The following is a 27,813-nucleotide window of genomic DNA, read 5'->3' as shown; positions in this document are numbered from 1 at the left end:
TATAGGCTGGCTACCTAGAGCTTGTGTGAATACTATTCCAGCAAAAACGAGAAAGCCAGCCTTTAATCACTACACGTCTTTGTTATCTTGCTGACTATGAGAAACAATGTCTGTAAGCAGCGCTCAAAGAAGCTAGTTAAGTAACCATATTTCATATCGTCGACTCTTCGATGGCCTAATTTTGACGAGATTGCTCTCACGGCCGCTCTCACTGCCAACAAGAACGATGTCAATCTATGGCGCCGCCGTTGAGTTACACTTGACCGCGGTCGTTTCGAATGAAAAATACAACGGCTGGCGGCCTCCTTCACTCCTGTTGTGTTTTTCAAGGCACAGCAGTTCGATCGAGCAGTAAGGATGGTCGACTTCGTTACGACTACGTCGACGTCTACGAGGACTGGAATTGTCAAGCTTGACAATGTGGGATGGCTTTACTTACTCAACAAAAGCTAGGAGTTAAAAGTAAAGCATAATAAAAGAAAAGTTCCGTTGAAACTCCACTGGTCGCTGACGAACGCCTGGCGTCGAAGAAAGACGCATCGTTGAAGCTCCGGGGTCCACATACATTTTTTTTCCAGACGACGCTTGTCGGTCAGAAACATAGCAGTGTTGATTCACGAACCCTTCCTACTGTCGATTGAAAGCAAAGAAACTTAGTTAAAGACCAAATTTTTTTTTATTTTTGAGAACGCTGTGTAGGAACCTGCTCTATTTCATGTGAGCAGAATCGCACATTATTATTATCAGGACAACTCATATTTGATAGATCCCTGAATAGGAAATGCCAACGAAACATGGGCGAGATAATAAGCAAAATGGAAGGAAAGCGTTTGCGCAGTATTTGTCACCAACCCCGTACGTGAAGCCAAATTACCCCCCCCCCCCCCCCTAGATACCCTAGAGATAACATCACGTTCAACAAACCCTATTCATTAACACAACCATTTTTATCACGTTCTTTCGTGCGCGTTTTTCCGTATAAATTGTGTTAGCCCATCCGGTACTATAACAACAAAGGGAACTTCCGCTTACATAAATAGTCAGTTCGATTCCGACTAATTGGCTAACTATTATTTTCTGCCGTGGTCCCTCAAAGAGTTCTTAATACTTTTCGCTAGTACATTTAGTTCTGCCATCACTATGTACTATGCATCTGAACATCAGTAATCGAGGAAAGATCGAAACCTATTAGAAATCGCTGGGGAGACTGCAGCCGAGGTAGTAATATTAGAATAATGATAAATGCACGTTATTTTCGTCACATCAAGGTCGTAGTTTCAGCTGTAATTTCGTGTCGTTTCGTTGTTCTATCTGGATTGACGCCAACGGCTGTGGCAGCGGCAGCGGCGGCGGCGGCGGCGGCGGCGGCGGTAGCAGCGCAGTGGTTGTCAGATGTAGAACGCTTTGGTTCTGATCGAAACGAGAGGAATGACGGCAGTGAACGAGCCGCCGTAGCAGTTACCGAGACCGTAGAGGCCCATATTACATTCTATCAGAGATTTGATAATTTGGCAAGAACAATCATAGCAACAGCCGAACGAAGTACCTGAAACGCAAAACTCTTATCTCCTTTAAAGGAACAGTTCTAAACGCATCGTATTATTAGTGGTATAGTGTTCAGCTATTGGGTTAGCGGTGATGGCCTACAGTGAACGGCCTAGCCCCCAACGGCGACCCCCGGGCGCCGACAACAACCGCTACACTCGCGTTGCAAACCTGTTCCAAAAATCGATTTATTTAGAGTTATGGCAGGACAAATCTGCATCGATTCTGTACCCATTTACGATTCGGTCGGTAAACAATAACAGAAAGGAACTTGATTGATTAGACATGCCCCAACGAGAACCGCCGAAATAGCACAAAAGGAACCAATGGAAAGATATTCTTGAGTTTTTTTTTCCATTCGATATTAACAGTAGTACTTTTCGATTATGTATAGTTGAGGCAAACACTAGTAATTTAGATAAAGTTTAACCATCTAGATATCGAGTTGTTGGAACTTGTAGAGGTTGTGAATAGTTCGAAAGACCCAAACACAGTGACCTATATCAACATGTTTGAAATACATAGAAAAACTACTAAAAGTGTAGTACACAATCCACTGGCGATTCTCTCTCCCTCTGTATGTATATATATATATATATATGACAGAAATAAAATTTTTCCTAATCATTCATGAAATTGTCATACCCACAGAATATCTGTTAGGTAGGGAGCTGAACAACGAGCCCAAATTTACCACGTTCTACTGTTTAAGAATTGGCCAGATGACCAGCGAGCAGGGTCCGTGACATGTAATATATACGAAAAAGCCCACACGTTTATACGTAACGCATACTGTACAGGTTAAACATCCCATAGTGACGATATACATACGAATACACCCATCAGCGTAGTTTTTTTTTTTTTACCTGGTCAAAATAAAGCGCGATAATAAAGCCACCGATTTTCTCCAAGGTAACCCCAACCGCTAGAATTAGTCAAAACCAACTGATATTGGTTAGGCGATATAGCAACAGAGCCTGCCAAGAATCACAATAAAAGAAACGCCACTTGTACCAAAAATATGGTTATTCTTTCCAGCCACTATAAAAACGACGATAGTAAGCATCATCATTGATCTGTTCGTCGTATTCCTTTATTTCGTTGGTGATTTGCATCAAGTTGCAGCCGAAGCCAATTCCTATTCTCTCCGGCCACAGCTGCTGTTGCTACCGTCGACGATGACGCCACACGTTAACAATCTCAATAGATTCACTCAAGCCTGTTCTATCAGGTAAAAATGGCAATTCCTTCGCTCGTCAACCACTCGAAGAGTAGTTGTTTCCAGCTTTTTTTCTTTCTCGCTCACGATTTCTATCTATAAATATCTCTATTCTGTGTGCTCTTTTTCGGATTTACATAATTCGTCCGTGTTCGTTGCGACCCGTCTCCCGTTGTTCGAGCTCGCTCGCCTTCTTCTCTGTTCCTTATATTCTGCTGTTCGCTCCCTCGCTTCGGGTCTTTCCTTTTGCCATCTTCTTCGTCTCCCCTTTTTACCTCCTTCTTCGAGTTCTTCCTTGGGTCACCATTTACCTCTCTTCTCAACTCTCTTGCCTTTTTTTTTTTGCTTTCCGCTTGCCTCTCCTTTTGCCCCCTCCTTGCCCGCCGCTATTGTCTCCTCGTTTGTTTCGTTCATTGACCCCTTCCTGCCTTTTTGGTCGACCCTCCGTAACCATCCACTAAATTTGTGGAGATAAAGTTTTCTCATATGATGAAAATTGCCTATATATCCGACACCTTATCGTATGTTTGCTCGTATTCTTGCTCGCGCGCGCGCATGATATAAAGCGTTTGATGCACGTTCAATATGCGCCGCAGTAACTTTTACTATTACGTTATAGAATGTGCTGAATAAAGCAACGAAAGGGGACGCTACCGGCTTCCCGTGTCAGACAATAAACCCAATGGACTATCAATACGAGAATGTCTCACTCAGCGGATTCGACTTGTAGATGCACTTACCCTCATTTACATCTGTCCACTTCCGTCTATGTAGAGTGTCGCTGCCCCTTTCCGACTCTCGCACAGAGTCGGTGTACTCGATTGACGCGGACGAAGTTGCACCTTATGCTGTTGGAGCAGGCTGACTAGAACCGTTCGGACTGCGGCTAGCATTAGAAGTCTTCCTAGGCCGCTATTACTGGCGCTGTTTTTATTCTATAGGCCGACATGACACGGCGCCGGTACGCCGTTTCAGCAGTGTCGATACGTCAATGGCGTTCCACTTCATTCCGACGTCAGCATACTTAACATACTTACACCCCAGCATATTCAACTATTAGACCATTCAGCGATTCGCTTTGAACGAACATATACTTCGATCCGAGAGACTTCGGCACGAAGGCAGAGCGGCTTTGCCAGTGCCTATCTTGTCAACAGCATGTGCCTTTCCGCTTCACTTGCCGGCAGCTGCATAGTAGCTATTCTTCGACGTGGGCCATTTCGCTTTGTTGATCGGTTTCGTTACGACTATAAACAACAGTGGTAACAGCCGGAGGCGTAGCGGTAACATGACTTCAACGGTAAGGTTGCCGTTGCTGCTAGCTACTGAAGCTAGATTATGAGTCGTCCTAGCCAGAGATAGCCAGGGGAAAAGCCTTGGCATTGCGCCCTCTTTTGTTAGTGCTACTTTTTGGCATGCATGCAGAAATGGCAACGAAAACGTGAGATGAAACTTTGATCTGTATGTTTGTCTCTGATCTTCGTTATAGGATCTGACACCAGAACAGCTGCTGTATCCGAGGGAATTAGTACGTTCCAATCGACCGATCATCACACCAGTCTGGTCTTAGATTCCAGCTGCTGCTACTGGAGACTGCAGCGTAATTGAACGCGCATCGGTGTAGCTTATTTGGCCGATGCAGTGCCATCATGAGCATTTTCATACGTTGCAATAGATTGTTATCTATTCGTATATAACGTATAGAACAAAACAGAGAGAGAGTAAAAGTAAGTGCAGAGCTTGTATAGATATATCGAGGAGAGCTTTTTTTTTTTTTTTATCTATTTACCGCCACACCTTATTGCTATATGGCTATTTCTGTATAAGGAACATGTTGACGGCGTCTATGGTGTTTGAGTACTTTTTTAGTATAAACCGTGAGATGGAGTTACGAGCAAAGCGGGGCCATCGTCGGAAGAAGGAAGAACCAATACCTATACGTTGAATTGAGACTAGTAGACCTGCACATTCGCCTATGAATAAGACCGGCAATGGGCCCATTGGAAATAAGAGTAGTTTTTTTTTTTTTTTTGCTACAAATTTCCATCAGTTCGCCAAGTGATGCTGTGTATACGTATACTGAATCTTATGATTCAACATAAATATTATTATTATTACTACAGTAATCACTTAAATTTAGCAAAAAATCTACGGTTTTCTACCACGAGTATTCGTAATACCCTGACCGTCATAGCAGGAGCAAACAGCCTTGGAAAACGTAGGACACTTTCTTCAGCACAATGATATAACTAGTTTCAAATAAAAACTCCCCTTTTTAAAATTTTGCGGTGTAAAGCTAAAGTTGATAGCACAGTAACTTCTATTGTTTCTTTCTCGCTCTTTAGATGGCGTGTGAACTATCTGTGATCGTGGAACGTCCGCTAGCGAACAGGCGACCATTCCTGTCACTGCTACATACATAACGTGCACAATATAATGGCCAAAACGATCATCGCGTAGAGAAACGCTCGCTGCGCCTAGAACGAAATAGCCCACTCGGTTTTACGTTTGCGGAGATAGAAACATAAAACAACTGTGCCCGGGCATCGGGCCAATGATCGCCGCCACATGGGCAGTTGGAATCACCAAATCGTTTATCAATCAAATTCAGACATTTTATAGCAAAAAAAATTATATATGTATGTAGAACCTTTTCTAGTTCATACGAAATAAGATCTGCAGGCTCACAGCCTTATACTAATTTAGTTATTCTCTGGTTAAAGTCGGGAGCGTACTTGGTAAGCAATTAACAAAGATACAGGAAGACCGCATAATGCGCCGGAAGATTTGCCTTTCTATATAATACCACACGCTGTTTCGTGCACATGTTTAGTCGCACCGATATGGATTTTCGTTTGATTTTTTCAGCGTCTGTAGCTATTTAGGCATTACATTGGATTGTGGCTCTCCTTTGTATATTGAGGTTGGCAGTTGACGCATAAGTCCGTCATAATGATGTACTGATTAGACGAGAAAGAACATGGGGGGTATGACAGATTGCAGTGCAGAGGCGATATTCCTATAGATGTTTGTGCGTCGCTCATATGAAGTGACCGAACATTGTTTCGGAATAGCAAATAAGGCCTTATGAAGATAAATATCGTTTTGTATAGCCAACCAAAAAAAAAAAATGGAAGACTCCGTTCTGAAGAGCATGGATAAAGCAAGCAACTAATGTATTCGAAATCAATTAGCGAGTATCAGATTGGTTCCTTCTGATCCTAATCCTTTCATAGCTGAAAGCAACTTAAAGCACATTTGTTTAAGTTCGCAAGAACACGTACTGTAATGTAAAAATCAAGTATCGAAAATTTCTCACATAGAACTGACTCCGCATTATCCATTTTTAAAAACTAGATTTATCCGCCCAATAGAAAACCAGTCTTATTTCGGGCCAACCGGGATCGATTTAAATGCTAAAAGAAGAGTTTAACAACAAAACATTTGCTGCTGCCGCCACCGCGGCCGCATCGCCTGCCAACCGACTCTGGAAAATGAGTTCGTTTCCTCCATTTACTAACTGTGCCAGAGAGGCACAGTACGACATGCGTATGGATGATGCACAAATTAGCACGCGTGGCAGCAGTACGGACGTGCAACTTGTGACGCCCGTTTCACCACTGATACCGTCCATTGCCTACTGACTGCACCTTCGCCGCCCATGAAGACACTGTCACGTTTATTGTCTTGCTTAAACAAGTCTATATCCGCCCTCAGACGAGGCGAAGATGGGCTCGCGTCGCTGATTGCCCGGTCACCGGATCCGGCTTGATTTTGCCGCTCAGACTCTTCGCCGTCGCTTCTTCCTAGCTGATTAATGGGATCGGCGGCGTTTCTCAGTTTTGCATCGCCGCCGCTCGTATCCAACCAAGTCGGTCGCATATGAAACCGTTCATACGGGCCAGCACAAAAAACTCCTAAATCCCATGAGGTACAAATATCTCTGTTCACAATGACTTGCAGAGGATTGTGGCACGGGATTGTGTACGAAGATTTCGTACGATTTCTTACGATTCACAATCGAACAACAGAGGGAGGTGTACTCAGACGATTATAGAATAGTCCCTGTCTCATGTCTCCCTGCGTGCCTTCGACTGTCGACTAAGCAGAGGGCTCCGACAGAAGAACTACGGGTCAAATCCGTCTTTGAACTCTGCACTAGAATAACAAGCGGGTACGTCTATACGCACGAGATGTACGGGGTGACAAATGCGCTACTGCGTAAAGTCAAAATCGCCGAAGTGCGCTTAACGCCTTGACGCCACGGCGGTGTTGCCCGATTCGTGTTGCTGCGTCTGTACGCTTTGTACATTAGCGGTCGTGTCTGATTCTGCTTCCGTTGTTACGACACCGTGTCGGGCTTCGATCTTCACACGTTTTTTTTATGAGTCTGTCGATCTGTCCACCTGTCTGCCTATTCCTCTCAGTCTTTTCTGATTTCTGCTCGAACTGTTTCCACTATGCAATCTATACTGTAGTAGCATGAAGATCCGTTGGACGTGCACGTAGTGCGCGATAGAAAAAGGTGCGAACCAGCAGCAGCAACGGACGCCAGGGCAGAACAATAGGTACAGAATCGAAATTGGATTGGCCGTATGACGGTCGCTGTCGTTTTTTTCTGGACGTTCTGAAACCCTCTGAATGCCCGGAATATGGCGGTCGCAAGCATCAACAAACAGATCCGGCAACGGGTTGTTAGAACGGCTAGGCGATCAGCGAAGCTTTTACGAACTTCAGCGAAATAATCAATTGGACAGCAGTATCCTCGCGACAAAGACGTGCACACTAACCCGGTGTACGTTATTTAAAACGGACCCATAAAAAATGACATCGGCCGAAATCGAAAGAAAGTGGGCTTCACAATCCCAGTCACAGTCCCAGTATGTTGTTATATGTTTAGGTGAATCACAGGCTCAGCGGTACCTCACATCAAAAGAAATAAAGGTAAAGGAACAAGAGTGTTATTGCAAAAAAAAAAAAAAGAATTTTTTACGTTACGTTGAAAAACGCAAGCCACCGCCATGATGGCAACTGTTGTGTGAGTCAGCTCACTGTGGGTTATAGCAGATATGTTCGATAAGTATTTCTTGCATCTCGCTTGTCTATCAAATGGTAGTGATTTGCATTGACAGCACATCAAGCCTGCGATTTCATTAATGGTTAGACACAGTAAACATTGCCACTTTTCAGTGACGAAAACCTAAAAACCCATGAATGATCTGATGTTCGCAAAGAGCTAGTCGTTCGTATCACAGATGGCAACAAGTCAATACGTTTTTTTCTGTTAAAAATCACAGTTTTACCGTTCAGAGCAGCATGTACATGAATGTTGCCTGATCGTATCATATACTACTGATATTTCAAAATTATTATACCGCAATTTAGCCTTATACTATCTCAGCACCCCACAATACCAGCGGTAACACAGTGCATGTTGCCGCTATCGCTTCTGACATTATTCTAGCTTATATATCTATAACGAAACGTCATGACATCTTTGATAGATACTATTGCTACATGAATGCTCGTCCCGCACTTCGCCAACTCGCAATATCGAACCTATACCTTCGAACGGAACTTCACAATACCTAGCCTTAGGTTTGCCCGTTGCCGCCTCACACCCCTGTCTATTACCAAATATTACAAATATTGCTATTATTTGTATTTCTGTAATGCTTTTCTTAGCTAACCTCTACGCGACCGTCGACTGACAACAGCGTTGACTCGCTGATACAAAAGAGAGCAACGGATATGAAGGCGGCAACATGTAGTTAATGGCTATAGCTCCGTATCTCCTTCGCTTTTCTAATATAGATAGAGTCGTAATATAAACGGTGGCGCTGTCAAAGTTGTTCACGCATCATTGCACCCACCCATGCTATAGGCGGTAGGAACTTTATTTCGTTTACTTCTAGTCCATACGGCCATAACGTGTAATGTAGTAAAAAGCGCTAGTCTGAACTGGACGAACTGTCGTTGTCGATGCGAACGGTTCGTGATTGAGCTGCTGATGATTATTGACGCGGTGACGATGATGCCGGTTACGCGCACAAAGCCCCGGGGCTATAACCATTTCTGATGTGCGATACACGATCTGGCCATTCATCTGGTTTGCGGATTTCCATCAAAACGAAACACACGTACGGCGGGAAGACAAAAACCTGTGCATGTGCTTATACTCTAGCATATGAGCGAACTAGTCCTGTGCTCGATGGAGCACGGCGCTAGCTAGGACGGCTCGAGATAAAGGCTGAGATGGGCTCGAAAAACGATTAACTGACTAAATTCGGATATAAAATGTGCGCGGGATGTAGTTACAGCAGCCGGAGCGCACAGATCAGCGGGTCCATTAACCCTATGTGCCCAACGGGGAATATCTGCGTATCCGGCCAAATTCATAGGCGACACCTGCGCCCTGTTAAAAAACGGCCCTCGAAACCGAAACGATGACCAACAAACGGATCGATTTGTTAATCCAATAGGTGATTCCCTTGAGCAAAAAACAGGGCCGCTCACACGTCTGTACATTTGTGTTCGTGTATATTGTAAAAATAGCAACCCAGAATGGGTCTTTCTTTCAGGTTATTATTGCTATATGATATATTTGTGGACTGTTGCAGACAAAATAAAGCGATTTTTTCGCTTGGCTCAGACGGTGGAAAATATCGGTTGAAATCAACTTAACGCGTTTTTACGCGCGCAGTTAACCAGATTGATCTACTAGAGAACTAGAAAAAATTAGACAGGGATTAGCCTGCCTTTGCTCTAGGTATTCAGCGCGTATGAGTATGTGGAAGCCACTTTTCAGCTAGAATCTACATGTTATGGGGGTTTCGCCAAGTATGTGCTGACAATGATCGCTTCCCAACAATTCCTCTTATTCACCTAAAATCTGTTCGTTCGCTTTATCTGGCCACTGCAAAGTTGGACCGTTACAACACGGCCATGTTACTGCAAGCTGTCTCGCCAGCGCCCGTCGGTTCGTGCTTGTTTTGACCACCAGATGTAAATATTGAAGATTATGATATCAGTAGGAGAAATTTTGGTTACGGCTGCCATAAGAAGGAGTGACAATCTGTGGCAAAAGTTAGCATAGTTAAGGTCTGGGCGATGTCTACTATGGTCGATCTAATTTTGACGTTAAGTTCGAGGGGTTGATAGAATCGTATCGGTCAAGGATGGCAAGCCTATCAAGACCAGAATGCAATATCTATATATACAGTTCTCTGTTGGAATGAAGCATTGATGAAAATCATTCGACGCAAAGCGGCGGCTTCGGAAAAGTACGCCTTTCTGCGAATCCCACTAAAGTGTAGGGGGTCTAGATGAAGGGTAAAAAGTTTTGCTCCGGGCCTATATTTATATAATGATGAATCGTTTAAAAGATATTTGGTCTTTCTACTCGATACACAGCATCGACGGGCATCGCATCCGGCTGCTGACCGTGCGTGTTGCCAACTACTGTAGGTTAGATTGAGCGCTAGACATGTAACTGAACGCTTGTACCCTGCTAAATGCGCGTTCGACTACTCCTTTGTACCGAGGCCGTACTGGCTCCGGGTTCTTAATCTTTGTCGTTAAATGACTCAAGGCTGGTTAACAGGACTGGCATTAGTGGTCGTACGAAAGGAAAGCGACGAAGAGCAAGAGTACAATAAGACCCTTGTGAGACCGGATTGTGTATGGCAATACGAGACCGTTCACTTATATAGCTTGCACGTATTGTAGAATACATAGCAGCCTGACCCAGCTACACGGGAGTCGTCCAGTGATGTAACTCTCATTAGCAATCTAGTTGCCAACTATTAAACAAAGAAAAGATTGGTCCGGAACGTCATGCAGCGGATCATAGTGAGACTGCTACTAAAACTCGTCGCTTTCTCTCGTTCTTTAATGTTCTCCATCAAAATGTCAAACAGCATGAAAAGGCGCCCAAAACCCCGGTTATCGAATGAGTTAATTTGTTTTCATACTAGTCTTGATTGCACTATTCTGAGAAGTATCGTATCTAGGGTAGTCCGTTGCATAACGTGTTGTGCTGATAACATGTTTTAAGCGGTACCGCTACCGGAAGCAACATCATGAACTGGTCGCCGCTGTAACAATCGCTTCTGCATTTCTATCCTCTAACTAAAAAAGAAGTCGGCAGCGTCAAAGGTCAACTCGGCTGTTCGCTTATAGAAAGTTCGCAATGGCCAACTAATGGCCATGATCGTTATCCGTAACAAATTGAAGCTGACCTTTGGCTTGACTTAAGGTGTGCCTAGATTCCCTAGGTCCTACTCTGTTATGTTCTTATGATATCAGTGGAATCTAGAGATCGAGCATAATGGAAATTGCCGCTGGACAACAATGGCTGAGATTACACTGCCATATAAAACAACCAGCGTGCATATTCTGCCAAATTTTCACCAGGGTTTTTAAACCTAATGGTGTTTCGCTACTAGTCTGGTGGTTATTCGATTTGAACAAGTTTATTTGATGTCAACTCTATCTCCCGCCGACATCTAACGGACATCGGCCAAAGGCCGGAGCCCGAGACCGACATGTTGATTCTGTTCCTGGGTCGTTTATTAGAGCTCAATGTTTTCGATCAAGGTATGTCGCTACGACTTTCGAAGGCTGATTTCAACTGGGAAGCAAAACCTGTATGCTGTAATATTGTGCTGACCAGTATTATGTCCATGTTCTCAATGGACAACCCAGCAAGACGGTATCTGGACTGTTTCTGCCGAACAGAATATAGAACAGATTCACCAGGGCTAGGATAGGTCACACGCCGCCGGATTAGTAGTATATTCGATGCAAGATGCTCTTGGAGAATGCCAAATTGGTACTATATTATTATGAATTGTATCATCCGTAAATGAATAGTATCTATTCTACCGTAAAGACCACCCTCCCATTCGATAAGGTTACAGGCAGTCGGTAATGTACTATTCATTTGAGCTTTTTTCAATAGCAGCGTTCAGGGCTTGGTATTACCATGCACCGGAACAGTTCGTGTGTAGGTTAGCGAATAGTAAACGAATCAAGCGTTAGTTAATGATATTTCATCTTCCAACGGTACCCAAGGGCAATATGTAGATTCAGGTAATTGTTCTTCATATTACCGTGTGCTTAAAAAGGATAAGGTTTCCAATCGCAAGCACGACTATGTGTCTAAATATATCGTGTTATAGAAATGCAAAATAAAGCTAAATCTATCTGGGATTATCATCGATCTGTATGGGTGTCGGCCAACGGTTCAACTCCTACGTGACTCCTACAACTACTGTAGCTTTCAATAATATAACAGTTAGTTTAAAGAAAATTATCCTCCCTTCTGGCATAGAACTCTTCGAAACTCTTAGAACCATTGAAAAGCTAGCTACAAGTCGAGGGACATCGCTTCATCGTAGCAGATGCACACATGTTGGTTAGAATGCGCATCGATACAAACGTCTCCTACACCAGGGCGTGACATATGCCGCCGTTAGAGTCAATAGGCAGGCATCCTCGCCCGAGGTCCTGCCATCATGGGCCCGACGATTCGAGCTGAAGTCATCGTCACGGCCAGCCACAAGATCCATCTGTTATGCACAGTGTCGCACTTCGACGTGGTCTGTCCTTCTGTTCAGTTTCTAAGAGTTCGTCTTTGTAGTGCTCTGTAGCTTGCTACACTGTTGAGAGTCGGTCGTAGCGATGCACTGCGGGACTAGCTTTAGTTACAGTTGGTCTTAATAAAACCTAACGTTGCTAGTGGGACGAAGTCTCTCTGTCGCCCCTTTCTGGGCTTAGTCCCTTCAGTGTCTAAAGGAGTGACCTTTTTTGTTGGACTCTCGAAAGATGAGTGCCTTTCTGCCGACACAATCTAGAAAGTCAAGTTGTTCATGTCTGTTGTCGATTTGTATTGTATAACACAATAAGGCCCAAGCCAACTTCTTGAGGTTTGTGGGTGAAGTCGCTCCTTTCTCTGCCTCTATTGTGAGAAGATTCTAATACAATGTATTGTTGCTCTCTTGAGAGATACGACTTTCGATTAAAAGGTTATTCTTAGACAGGGGAAACCTTATCTATGATAGAAGCCTCACGTCGTAGCGTTTACAATTTGATGTTCATTGAGTATTGAAAAATAGGAGCCTTTTTGTATAGCTTTGAGATGTCCGAGGAACACCTAGTCAGTTTCGAAGCAATATTCCCATTAAGCCAACCAGATTCAGGCCAACTCAGTCTTACCTATCTCTACGCATTTCTATAACTTTATCTAAAGTTATACGCAGCTAAAACAAGAAGAAGCAATGCAAACGATTCTTATGTAATCTTCGTTAAGATCTGACGACTTCAATAGCTGTTACCACTTTCTGGAGTGATGCATGTGGTACGCCACATACACACAGCGAAGTAATGACGTGTAGGAGAAGTAACTATAAATTTCAGCAGCCTCGCGGAAGTTTCCTAGAGACTGCCACCGGCGGCAGCTTCGCTAGTTATGACTACTATCTTCGAAATTCTTCCTTGTACTGCTGCATATATTTGCAAAACATTAGAAACAGCGACGACTGTCGACATACAGAGACGCCGCCTTGAAATGCGCTTTATCCTTCAACCTTGCCATTCAGTACCATCCGTGATATGCACAGATTACATAAATTTACATAAAGAACAACAACTCCCACATGCGCAGCTTAAAACGGTACCTAGGAAGGCAAATCTACGCCATTATATTTGATGTAAAAACAACCATTGCCGATATGTAGCGAAAGATAAAAGTAATTTAACGCACTCCCTACACCGAATTGACTTTTTCGCCAGTCTGCTTTACCGATACGATCATGATGCTCGTCCTTGTTAGTCAGCTGGAGAAAATGTACGTAGCTTCCGAGAGGACTCGTCAGCATCGGTGAGCATTGCGATGTCGAGTAAAACATTGTCGACGCTAGAGGGCAATGCATGGTCAGATTGACTGACACTTACCTGAGTCTATCTCATCGATGTCTCTGAGTCAGTGTCGGCCATCCGATGGGACAGCTGTAGAAGCACAAAAGTCACTCACGGGTCGTCACTAACGAGGAAAGGGGGCGATAGGAGGTAGATGGATTGTGGTGGTTTCTCGTAGCACCCCCCGCTGGGACAACGGCTCAGTCCGTCGAAAACGCCAGCAGAAATCAATGATATGATAACATCTTGTGATAACGGGACGATAGCAAGAAATCTTGTGTTTCTTAGCTGGCTTCCCCCTGGCGTGATTTGCGTCGATTTACAAAATGTTGATTTTTGGATAGAATAATTTGACATCGAAAAAGACAAAGAAATAAGGGGGCGGTGAGAGTTGAAGACTTCAGGAAGTAGCGGCGTACCATCGAATGCGTGTTTATGGAGACAGAGGCTTTTCTAGATTGGTACAAGTAAACTGCCTATCTGTACGGTTGTCGTTAATATTTGTTGTAATAATGTGTTGTTTGTGTGAGTTTAGACGAATCAGTGTTTAGTCGGGATACTTCGATTAAAAATACATACACATGAGTGTTCAGTTGTCGTAAACCGATAATACGGTTACTGGTGCAGTTATGATCTCTGAGTGCTTTGGCTGGCCTAGAGCTCAAGGCGGCAATAAGTGTATCGAAATCAAAGATTTATTCATACTTAGCCGCCTTCTGAAATCCTTTGTTCCACACTACTCAAAGCTACTGAATGCTTTTGCCTCTTGCCCCGTCCCCAGCCCCTAATAACCATTGCTGACTCAAATTAGCGCACCAATGTGTCTTACACGATAACTTATTGCTTTGCACCGATCGTTTTTCCACCGCATTCAGGCTGCCACACAGGACTCATCACAATCCATTTTCTGGATATTGAATGCCGCGTAATATCTTAAATGCGCATTAGTGAACGCGATTTTGCCAACAGTTAACATTAGACAGGTTGCCACGCCGGTGACCCCTAACCATTACTATCTACCGTTACCGCAACGGTCGCTGGTCCAATCTAGTTCAATGGTGATCACTGTTGGCGTATTGCTGTCGCTGCGGTCGGTAGCATATAACGCATATCTACTGTGGACTCCGCTTTGATCGCGTCAATCGTGATGACGGTTTTCTTTAGCCCCTTCCAGCAGTCGCTATGCCGAAAGACCCTAAGGAGTGTTTTACCTAACCTGATAATACCATTTGGCCAGCCTCTACATAACATCCACTTAGGGCTGGCGTCGCGTAGTTTTCGAAAATTCGATGACAAAACACTGGAGCCTAGGGGAAGGCTCTGCAGAGCCTACGTTTGCTGTTTTCTTTGCACCGTCAGCAAAGATGTACTATTCTGAGTTTAGCTGCAAGTAGGCGGTGTAGCGTATCGTCGACTACAAACATCTACCAGCGATACCCAATCCTAGTTAGAAAACAGTTTTCTGAACTAGATGACAGTGAACGAGGACGGACTGTGGTAAGTATCGGCTAATGGTGGCATTGTGCGTCTATCGTGTCCATTTTTGCATTAGTTATATCCGACAGCTGTGGCGGCGTCTGCCAGCGATACCTTCCCCTGCTAGCATTCGTAAATGCTTGTAGCGCTCGATTAAAACAAAGACAGAAACAGCTGCGTCTGGAGCGCGCAACCGCAGAGACGTGGGCTTGACCTGAACGGCTGATACTGGAGCAAACATGGGAACAATTCATGTACCTTAGCACGATCAACGTTTGCTGTAGGTTAAGAGGTTCAGCAATGAGCGGAGTGCATTTGCGGAGCGCGCAAGGGTTACTAAATTTTATAGACATTATTATGTTGTCTCAGTGGAACGGAGATTGGCAAATACAGTTAGGCGCTTTTGTTATGAACTCGAAATTACTTCATTGATAGAGTGAGACATAGAATTGGTGAATTGAAGGTGTCAACAGGGCTTCTTCAGCACCTCATTTCATCGATACCGGATAACATTTGGAATTTTGGTCTATAGTGATAATGACAGTAATCAGGGAAAGGTGTGAGGTGTATATAAACGTATATTGTTTTATCAGCGAGACGATTCAAAACAGGTAGAATCGTAACCGATTCGTAATGTTTATACGAAGTACCACTGTGCTTAGCCCAACTCCATAGAGAGAAAAAGAACTGCGACATCATCACACGTATCTATAGAATATTTATACATAGATGCACAAGAGATAAGCTAAAAATCAGCGAGTCACCTTTGAGTAGTAAGTCGCATCGTTATATCTGACAGATGTGCATGTGATGCGATTGCCCCCGCTCCATAAAACAGATCTGCAAAATGTGGGGTGGGTGGTGGCAACAGGTGAGGGAAAAAGGCGAAGCAGAAACTATGGAACGATTGATTGCCATTCTCCCCCCACAGTTGTAACTGTACCAACTGTTATATAACAGCAAAATGTTTGTTGAATTCGCTTTTCTAATGTCCATCTTTATATAAGCACTTCACTAGCATCAGCCGGCAATTACCTGGGCTACTCGTCCCAAATAGAAAGAATAGCAGTGACGTCTATAAATATTACTATTATTATTCATCGAACAAATCGATGCGCTTGCCAGGCCTTCACAAGCTGCCTGTCACCCTCATATAAAGGTGAAGCTGTTATTTTGCTTTGCGAAATATCAAGCTAAGGAAAGGTCTACGGGAGTGCGTACGTTTGAGTGCTGCTTCCTTTATGTTTCCCGCAGCCGAGTTATATCGGTTGACAATACCATTTGACATTCCGCGTTGTTCTACACGACTCTGTTTTTTACGAACGGAAAAGGAAAATCTGGAACGATCTAAGGCTACGTAGATATCCATTCCCCTTTCGCTGCCACGTTCCACGTCCCTGACAAAAGACACGACTGACACTAAGATATTCATACATCTCCATATACTCCTCCGATTGAAATTGAACCCTGCTCTCCACACTCCGCTATAGGAAAACTAATACGTCTAGTTACAAGTGATGAGGACTCCTTGTTCGATTTGTATTCTGAGGGGAGCACCGTACATGTTCCTAGTTCATTCATGCCACGAGAAGCGCTACGTTACTCGCGGTTATTCATGCACAGCACAAAAAACCAGAAATGAGCTTTGTTTTTTTCCAACAGCTATCTATGTGGACACGACCCTCCATGGAATCGATTGGCATATAAATACAACGCCAATACCTTCTACCATGATCGGGGTAGAAGCTGAAAGGCACCCATCGGCGGACCGTTGTGGGTAATCTTTTCCGTTGGGCAAAGTCTGCACGTATAGAAAAAGCAGAAGCTAATTCTGTCAATCGTTACTTTTTGCTGGCCGTCTGGCCGAAGTGGTCGGTATAGTGGGTTCTGTAGCAGAAAAGCTTGTTCCTTGTGTGAAAACCCAGCAACCATTATTCTGGGCAAGGCTTGACTAAGTAACAACAGTAATAATAATACAGGTAATAACATGCGACACGGGCGAGCCACTCTTATCGACATTTTATGCAGTAATACAATGACAGTATATGAATATAAATTATTATAGTTAGTGGATATCAATCAAATATTTCGTAGCGTTAGCCAAAATCCTTTTCGTAAAATATTATTGTATAATAGGCCTCCGCCCGTTCGATTTGACATTGAGAGCTCGTTCGCCGCCCTAAAGAGTTCTCGAATCAAATTAGGAAATTGCGACATGGTCCAAAGCGCTGGACATTCAACCGATATGATTAGCATTTATGTCCCTTCATTTCTACTTTCTTCATCTTTTTACTGGCTTGATACTGGTTACTGGTTTTTACTGGGTGTTACGGTTATCAGCTGCTTCGAGCAGTATAGCAAACGCTGTCTCGTCAACACCGAGAAGCCATAGCTACGTGCGGACTTATTTGCATGATTCGAGCGTGGCTTTGTATGGTTACAACACTTTCACGACGTACGTACGTCGAAGTCGCCTTCAGATAATGACTAAACACGTACGCGCATTGCACTGCTCCCACATAAAAAAAAAAGCATAAAAGTGCGTGCATTTTGACGCACGACGAAATAAGGGCCTGAACAGTCGGACGAACAGTTGTTTAGTATTAGAGGGAATCTAAGATGGGGCAGAAGTCTTCTGTACATGTTCAGGGTCCGCGGTTAATATTGAGCACAATTTCTTTCAAGTGTTTTAGAACTCTTCTTCTCTTCGCGAGCCGCGCTTCATGAACAATCGACATCAGATTAATGAATTTAAGCCAATGGATATTATCATTCTAAAATCACTATTGCCATCACTGACATCATGGTATTATCCTATCATGCAAATATTTAACGGTATTGCATGCATTATATAATCATAACAGCTATGTTAATAGACAGAAGTTAAATAAAAGTCTGTGAGCAAGCGATCTTCAAAAAAAAAGTGAAGGACTCCACAGGGGTATGATGTCAACTAGAACGACTACGACGATCAGTTCGAAAAAAAACTTTGGCTGCAAGAAGTTCCTCGTCTGAAAATATGCACCGGTTGTTCCACGACTAGTTTTTTTTGACCGTTTTCTTTATCGCCTTGCATTTTCTCCGCCCGGGATCACGGCTGGCTGATAGTCCGGCTCCTAGCACATCTCACAATTGATATTGTAGCCTTTGCAGACCTGTGTCTATGTCAGAAGCAGTTAGCTGGGGGGTTGCAGAAATGCCGGCGGACTTCAAGCTTTTACTGCCTACGATGTCTATAACAGAGGCGTAACGTGTGCATATTAATGATACATTACTGCCAAAACCGCTGTAACCCCTGAACGCTGCTCTGTCTGAAAGACAGACAGACATTTGATCAATTATCCATCGGCTAGACGTTTCTGCTTGTCATACTATATGTTATCAACTATTGTATTTGTGTAGGTAACCGTCGGTCCGTAAGCAAAACGGCGACATGCAGGTAGCCGTCAGGTGCGGAAAAATAGGACTCACTGTATCACTCAGCATTAGAAAAAGTAGATTTGCAAATTTCTTGTCTACAATTTGCCTACTCCTCCCCATTATAATCTGCTGTCGCTGCTAACTATAAATAAGCAAATTACCTGTATTACACAGTAGACGTACATAACCATGTAAAAACACCACGCCGCGTTCCAAAAATCTCTTTCAGGTACGACGTCTTCGTCTTATATGTGCTCTGCAAATGCGGTGGCAATACCACCAGTATTGTATTTGTTTCATAGCCCACCTTAGTTCTTTGCGTAATCTGGTGTGGAGAAAACTTGCACTTTTTATATCAATCAGCATTAGAGAAATAGAGATCTCTATATTAAGAGCATTTATCAAACTTGACAAAAGTTTTCGCCAGATTGTAGAGCTACACGTAGCTCTGCATATAAAGTTAGGCACTGTTCTGTTTTCATCATAGATCATCCGCGAGACCATATCCGAATGCCGTACGGTAGTTTGTTAGATACATATTGTTTTCCGTTAGATGTCTCTTTTATTCACCACTAACTGATCTTACGGTTTAACGCAACGTCAGATTTCAAGAAAGAAACAAGATTTCAGCCACGGCTGTTTTGGCGTACCAGCCGAAATTAGATCGTTTATGGCGGCGACAGTAATCAGTGTTACACAATTTCGATAAACGATTTTCGTAGGTCGAATCGTGCTTTCAATTTGCTGTGAGTTAAGATATTGAGCAACATAATATTACAAGCAGTCATGACAATAATATCTAATTATATAGTGTAGGATCAACTCGACGGCGGAAGGAACAGGGGCAACATCGGTCCTGATGTTCTTGTCTAGCTTAGTTGTAAGTGGGCGAAGACACTGTTCAGCGGGCTCGACGTAAATGCATGTTTGTCATAGTGCTGAAAAACTTAGACGTGCTTTACACGTAGCTATTCCGTAAAATTCTGCCCATAAAGTCGCTCTGTGCTTACTCTGAGCAAGGGGGGGTCTCTGCTAGCGAAGTTTCAGGGCCCAAGTAGAAAAGCACGTTAATGGAACCCCGATACGTTGGGGCCGAACTAATATGTTTGGGCTATCTCTAATGAAACAAATTTCCGAGTGACCAGCGAGCTAAACATCTCTGATGGACTTCACGCTAACCTTCGTTCATAGGAAGTTTGGTCGGAAGGTAATTTTTCTAATAATACCGCAAATTATTAAAGCCAAGCAAGCAAGGATTCATCAATCGCCTATACTGAGCTTCAGTATAATGTTAACTAAAAAATTTATTCTATCAAAGATGATCTAGTGTCGTGCAATTCCTAAATAAATTGGATTAAACAATTAAAAAGTGCGCCAGCTAAACAGAGAATCGTGGATCTCTATTTGGTACCGCGAATACGGTTTAGTACATATTAAAGTGAAACGGAATGTATTTTTAAGATAAAATAATTGTAACAAAATGGAAGCATGCTTATCTTAGAACTGCGGTAAGTAATTCAAAACATCGGAGAGGACGAAAATGGTCTTTGATCCTTCACCTTGGTATCGTTTTTATCTTCATGCTCGAGGTTCATTTGTGTATTTTATGTATGGGGTGCTCACACACTACAACGCTATACGACATGCACCGTTTTCAAAGGCTGGCATAACTTGTAGAAACGGTCATTGTACTTCTTGAGCCGTAAATCGCCTAGAAGATAACTCCGTGATCAATCGGACTCTACTTGATGCTGACTGCGTTTCCGCTTAACAGCGATACTCATCCAATATATTAAAGGTCATTTCCAATATCAATCGATATTGACAACTCGATACTCCTATATATATCTAGAAAGAGATATGTCTAACTTTTTTTTTTTCTATTTCTTCAGTTATTACTACTTTCTTTAGAGAAAACATTCCTCATCTTAGTTAGCGACAAGCCAGTTTAATTCACCATAGGTTAGGGCGTCATTCTTCAATTACTCAAATAAGGTAGCTGATAACAATACAATATGACAATGAAAAAAGCTGACAACAACACGACACCGTAACGATGCCATAATGGAACAGGCTTGTCCCGTATGCGACCAGCATAAAATATCATAGACAGCCGAAACCAATGTCTTATATTGCAATAGCACCTTTTGTTCCCTAAATAAAAAAAGTTTCTTAATTAATTAATTTCACGGTTGTTGGTGAAGTTCTGTTATCTGGCAACGACAATTCGCCAAAGACCTCAGTACATCTCGATAATGTCTAATCTAAGTTAAACTACTACTTGAATTAGGTATTGGCCGATTCGGTCGGCGGCTCGTTCCAGCGCGAAGACAAAGCGCCAATTTCGAATCGTCACATATCCCTAGATCTAATAGACAAGCATTGTTACCAATGCGTTAGCAAGCGGATTTCTAACCAGTATAACTACTACGACTGCTATAACTATTATTACTAGCGATGACATACTAATCGTTTAACTGCGTTTCAGTTAGTTCACTTCTCCAGCCCGAGGCGGATGCGCGTACGACATAATCAGAGAAATTATTGTCGTCTGCTCTTTCAAGTGTGTACATCTACGCTTATTCTGCTAAACAGACAGCCAAATCTGTCTTTCCAGCACCGAATGACTCCACGCATTTTAACTATTTAATAAATCCTGATCACGTGAATGCAAATGAATTGTATTCTATTAATGAATGTCTGTCTAAGCTAGCGCATGTGAGAATACATAATATCGACACAGAAACACACATGTACATATGAAACCGACGATCAAATCTGCAAGTACGTCTGTATTACACAGAAGAAAAGACTCCCAATATCCGAAATTAATTAATATCTTTTCGTAATAGCCAATGCCTGAACTAGGCTTCGTTCCTTATTGGGTTACGCTAGCGATTATCTATCTCGTCACGCAAAATCTACCCAATTGTATACGGCATACAAGCCGCGTATTTGGCAACAGGAAAAAGTTAATCGTCAATACGATACTTATAGCACACAATACCGTAAAGGGTTGATTTTATTTCCATCCATTAACTGCGCGATTTGAGGACGAAAGAATAATGCACTACGACAGCATCGAGCATTGTAACTGTTAGATTTAGTGGAACTATCAGGTCCATCTACGCGTCCGCCATATTTGATTCTTAGATTTTTCAGGATTATTGCTGAGTGCAATCATAATAATGATCAAGCTAGGCTAAACGAAACTACGCAAACGCATAACATCGCTTACTGGTGACCGGAGTGATCAAACACGCCGCAGCTTCAAGCGCGTTCACCCGCCCTAATTTAATTTCACGTCTTCTGCGTGATTCGTCTGGACGTCGCAAAGCTAACGCGTAACTAAACGAGTAAATCTATTATCCAGTACTAATATAATGGCAAAACGATGACGGCACATTATCAGAGACACCGACTATTATATACATGCCATAATAACAATTCTGTTACTGCTACTATATATTACCTCTGTGCTACGAAACCATCCGCGGTACCGCGCTTGAGGGGACAAACAGCAGATACTGACAGCAAAAACGTCGTGACGACGTTCCGCCAACGGCGGTACCGATCGCTCGGATCGTGGCTGCGGTCAGACGTTTGCGAGACTGCCAAAACACCACCGTGAGCGCTGGCGGCTGCGGCAACGATAACAGCCGCGACAACAACGAGAACAGCAGTAATAGTACTACTACTACTTAAGTAAGTCATTGCTGAGCGACTGACTGATTGAAGCTCATTGCTACTTGATGAGATTGCAGTAGAGATCTCTATGGTGGATCTAGCAGTCGCCACCGCCATTGTTGTTGTCTTCAGTGTCGTTGTCGCTGTATCTAAGGGCGAACGTGCACCGCCGTCGTCTGCTAGCTACTGGATGCCAGTGACCATTTGCGTCCCTCTCCGGGCGTAGAGGATCTTGGGAGGGGGCAAGGGAAGCCAAAGAAACAATCGCATTGTCCGAACAGTAGAATAGGAGACGAAAACCGATAACGACAACAACAGGAGCAGCAGTATTGGCAACAAGATCATCAGGTGACAGCATTCATAGTTCAAAGTAACGACGATAAGGATGAAAGTGAACCATTGCAAAGCAGCAAAACGGTATGGAGAAGCTGAAGAAACTGTCCGTTTCTTTTCTGCGTATGTTTTTCAGCGGCTAGCAGTGAAGTGAAGCTTCGTTCCAGGCCGCAGCCTTAGCCAAGTCCAGATCCAAGGTCACGACGATTGCAGACAAGCATCAACAGCGGAGACAGCTGCTGCGTAAGTAGGCGTAAAGACGGCTGTTACTACGAGTGAAAAGGAAGGGGCTGTCTTGAATTCGGCGGAAGACGGCATTCGGACAGTGATTGACAACTGGGAAAACGGCCAATCCTCGAGACCTCCGATGTCGATAGTATCAATGGGACATTAAAGAGGCGCATTACCAGTCGACTGCTCCTATGCGCAATCTATTAGCGTTCCATTACATCACCTTTCCGTCATCTCCTTAATCCATTCAGAAATGAGCGCTAGAAATCTCCTCTACGCAGCGGCCTTTTTATTGCGACGGCGCCAACACTGGTTCGGACGCAGTACGGTTGTCGTCTCGGTTGTTGGAGCTTCGCTTCTGCGCGCGTGCAATGCCTCTATAGTATTCCATTGCACTGATTAGCGGGCTCCGTTCGCTTTAATGGCAGCTATAAAACTACAAAAACAACAATAATAACAACGACCGAAGCGCCGATCACCACATACTTCTGTCCTTGAGGTCGTTAGCCCTGATTTTCTGGCTATCCTGTTGTCACTATTGGCCTAATCGTTGCCACGACGGGCAGCGGTCGCAGATAGGAATCCGCTAAGAAAGGTGGGGGGAGTGGGAGGGAGTACATAAGAGAAAGCAACTGATACGTGCGTATTTACGTTACATTGCATTCGTATCTGGTTATGAGGACGGGTACGATCAAAAAGGCTAGGTATGTTGGCGTGTCGCGTCCGCCGTGTGACGTCTTGCGGCCATCTTGTCTGGCCAGGTCTGACGGAAAGATCGTATGAGACAAAATATATTAACAATTGCAATAGGCTAGCTCATTAATAGTTCTATACAATGGCTAAATTACTGCATTGGGCCATTGGGGTTTGTTTAGTTCAGCAAAAAATTTAATCGGGGTTCTGGATATCTGCTTTGCACTCGCCGTAATCATTTTTCATCGTTAGAGTGAGTGTTTCGGTCCATATATCTATATTTCTGTTTAACGTTACTCGTCGGCCAAATCACTTGATGTTTTGTAGCAGTGGTCAGCCGGTACTGCCGAGCGACATAAGAGGAGAAAATAAATCCAACAAATGCATTACTTATCGTATATAGATATATATGTAGTATGCTAAAATGTATGGACGCTCACGAGCTACAAACTGAATAGAACAAGATTAGGATTCATCTTGTATGACCTATTATAATGAGCGTCTAAACGAACAACGGGAAAGGTAAGTTCATCATATTTTCCGTTACTTTTGTTTGTATCGAGTTGTACTATAAATAGCATGCGAAGTATCGGCTTTAATAAAGTTCTCATTGTAGTAAAAAAAAAAAACACAGCTACTGTTACGGTGACCTAAAGGCACAAGTACGAATGTGCTTTCGGAAAAATACAATGATAAAAAACGTGAAACAAAATTGTTAGCCGTGTATCATTAACAGTTCCGCTTGTTTAGCTAATACTCGTTCATTGTTTTCCGGTTCTTCCTTCAAGGCACGCCATAAACACCCAGCCACTAGATCATCCGTCATATGGAATACGCAAATAGTATTGTCACTTTTATACTATTAATGATTATCACGCTAGATGATTTATACGGAATAATTACGGTTGTTCAAGTCTCTGTCATGATAGAAACGTCAGCTCATACGTCCACATGAAAAACAGTGGCTTCAGACAGAATATAACGTAGCCAATTTTGACGGATGAAAAGCTACACATGGGAGAAGCGTCGCGTAAACTTAGTTGACTAGAACACCGACGATAAAAAACAGGTACTACGGTGAAGGAGGAGGAATCAAATGAGGTAAATGTCACAAACGAGACATAGTAAAATGAAAGTCAAACTCGCCGATCACCAAGCGACCTTGACGAATGTAGTTCTAGTTACCTCTCTGGTGGACAGTAGTACGTTATCACCCGAACACGTTTTTTTGCCCCCCACCCCATCCCCGACCCCTTGGCAATGAGCATATATGGCGAACTATATCAAGTTGGTCCGCATTCGGAAAAAGGTTCGTGTACATAGCATGTACAAACAGGGACGATGTGAAGCGGTGCATCTTTGTAGATAGGTTCCGATACATTCTGGATTCAGCTCGAGCAGGATATGGCCATTAACAAACATTTTACAGGAAAACTATTACTAAAACTTCTGAAGAAGTGATCATCACTATATATGTGATGCGTCAGCATTAATCAGTATTTGTGACATCTACAAAATGCTAATGATAATCGAGGGTATAGTTATGATCATGACTCGCGGTTGTCTATTGCTCCGCTTCCAGAGGCGATTCTAATGTCAATGAAGTCAAAACAAATAATACGGAATATGTCGAGGACGAAAAATCAAACAAAATACATAATAGACTACAGTACGTTAAAATATTCCAATCGTACGCTCCAGTTAAACGTAAAAATGGCGCCCACCATCAGATCGCCCTTGGGTCATAAAGAGCGCTTGAAATGTCTCGCAGTAGTCAACAGCGTCTCGGGACCATTTGATTATGCCCTGGTTGAATGAACGAGTATCGTCTTTGGCCAGAAAAAAAAAAAAAAAAAAAAAAAGCGTGAACAGATATAAGTAGCCATAGTCAAATTTGGCGCCGCTCTGAACAGTTGCAGCACACGCTCGTGATCCAGACATAAGAGAAATACATGCATGTCCGTTAATAAAGTATACTACCATGAGACGGAATAAAGTAATGAAAAATTTGAAAATATAATAAATAGTTGATTAATTAAGGAGCCGGGCGAATTAAGGCATCTTTGGCGGGGCAAGTAAGGGTAGATTACTCGGGATTCTTTTCGCTCTCACACATATTCATGACTAAAATCACCCGGGGATTGTTTGCTATCTAAAAACTATTCGCTGGTAAAAGATTTAGAGGTATATAATTCCCCGTCCAGCCAACTAAGGAACAAATATTGCAATAAGCGATCGTTGAAAGGCTCATTGTCAGCTACGAGTAAATGCGCCGGTGGGTGTCGATCGATCAAAATATAACAGTTAAACTAGATAATAGTTAAACTTTCGAACAATCTTCAATCTACCCGATTTTTCAAAGAAATACGAAAAATTTTCTCGGTAGCAAGCTATACGGTTTCGATGAATACGTTCGCCTCTATGTAGCTGTGCAGAAGCTGAAGCAAAATGATTCACCCAAACATAAATTTTCCCACAAACTAATACATAAGGTACCTGAGCTGGCATATTATTGTACGGGAATTTAGTTTGCAGTAAATGCAAAATATTTTGCTATAATCAAGTCTCCTGATCCAATCAACTCGTTGGAGGACAAATCAAATAAATTTCAACAAATTTGGACCTTGGTTCCATTAGAGAAGACTTCTGCCAATGGCGTGTCGTTAACCGAAAAAAATGGTAAATTAGGTAACTGTACAGCTCGTTGAACGTATGCCAATGTTAATTATTTACTTAATACCTGTCATGAGGCAACGATAATCCTTTACCAATTCTATATTGACATTGATTGGTCGTAGTAACGCTGGGCACCAGCCACGCACTTCTCGATTGCAGATCTTCGAAAACAATCAGGTTCGTAAAACGAAAAGGACGACTGTTTACGATTGATTTAGCAGTAGCACTCAGGTACTGGGCCAAAGGTGTTCTACGTCATACTGTCGTAAAAGCAATTTTCGATACTGTTGCTACGTGTCCCTACTAACATTTGAATTTGTAAATAGAAAAGTGTTCACGTTTGAGCCCGCCTTTTAAAGCTAACAAGTTGACAGGTAAGTCGTAAGTTCGGTGGATCGGTGTAGGAAAGGCTCGCCTTGTAGATGACCTCGCCTTGGGAGGCAAAGCATAGCTGTGAAGGAAAGAAGTAAAACCTTCACGACTGGGTATTATTGATTGCCATGCAACAAACATTAACTCGTTCGTTAAAATGACTCATCGTGAAAATAACTGAAAACAATGACGTTTATCATTATTAAAAGCGTTTTACCGGGATGATCACTCTTGCACGTAAGCCTATAGCGAAAATATAACTTTTTCCATTATATTTATTTGCTTCGAAACAGGATATTGGTTGTACTGCAGCTAACGTAACAATAGCATATGCAATGCTGCCCTATGCAGGTGCATCGAGTCCATTAAACACCTTCAATCCGTTTCAACTTTCAATACATCGGTAAGACGATAATTCGGATCAAAATCAATGATGCTTTCGTTGGATAGAAACGATAATGCTAATGTGAGAGGATGGCAGTAAGCTTGGGATTGAAGTCCGCAAATGAGCCGTTGGACTAGGTTCCTGAGTCGCTGTCATTGCAACGGCCGCCGGTTGATTTCGTTTGTTGTCCTTTTCCCTGTAGCTCTCAACCCGAATGAGCTTGAGTAGTTCACAACCAACTAGTAATTTTTCGTCTATATATAAGTCGACAGCTATCTCGAGAGGGAAGTTGTCTTCACTTGGTCACTCAGTATTGAAGCAACAATAAAACAGCACGCGGCGAGAGACTAGCAATTGCATCTCGCGCTGAACCCCACGATTGTGCCGGAAGAGGTAGCTGCCCAGACGTTGCGCAGACATTGTCTTTGAGATCTGAAGCATGACGATTATCATATGCTATGCTTAACTCCGTCGGTGTACATAGCAATGCGTTACTTTCAAATATTTTCGTCGTTAGTGCATTTAGTGATTTATCCGATATCGACGACGGACTGCAATAGATTACCCAAGTTTTGGTGGTTACGATACTGCAGTAACCGAGTATGGTAAAGCGTATATATATGCTGCACAGCGTTATGAGATACTAGATTGACAGGGTGTTCAGCTATAACTAGTCGTTAGCAGGCCAGATTCGTGTCGTGGTAGCCAGGTCCGCTTTCCGCAGGACATTGGTAGGTATCCTGGAACTCTCGACGTCAATCTGTGCTGAAGCAGCCGCAAAAGAGAGACTCGCAGTGGCCCGATGTTTTTATGTATCGAATGCTAGTACTTCTGTATAATAATACTTACTAAAGAT

General features: G+C 43.0%; 1 protein-coding gene and 1 long non-coding RNA gene across 2 annotated transcripts in view; both read right to left on the bottom strand.

The window, feature by feature from the left end:
• LOC111249724 (uncharacterized) overlaps positions 1–27,813 on the bottom strand; it is a 126,215-nt gene that overhangs the window by 73,979 nt on the left and 24,423 nt on the right. The gene's annotated exons all lie outside the window — the stretch shown is intronic.
• LOC147755888 (uncharacterized) lies at positions 654–26,279 on the bottom strand. Its single transcript, XR_015325529.1, has 3 exons — positions 26,265–26,279; positions 22,053–23,417; positions 654–1,546 (listed from the first exon to the last, which is right to left on the bottom strand). It is a non-coding gene; the product is annotated as an uncharacterized LOC147755888 (long non-coding RNA).

This window comes from Varroa destructor, unplaced genomic scaffold (genome assembly GCF_002443255.2).
Source record: "Varroa destructor unplaced genomic scaffold, Vdes_3.0 BEIS01000004.1, whole genome shotgun sequence".
In the NCBI taxonomy this organism is placed as follows: domain Eukaryota; kingdom Metazoa; phylum Arthropoda; class Arachnida; order Mesostigmata; family Varroidae; genus Varroa; species Varroa destructor.
The sequence above is the reverse complement of the archived record's forward strand: the minus strand, read 5'-3'. Positions and strand labels throughout refer to the sequence as shown.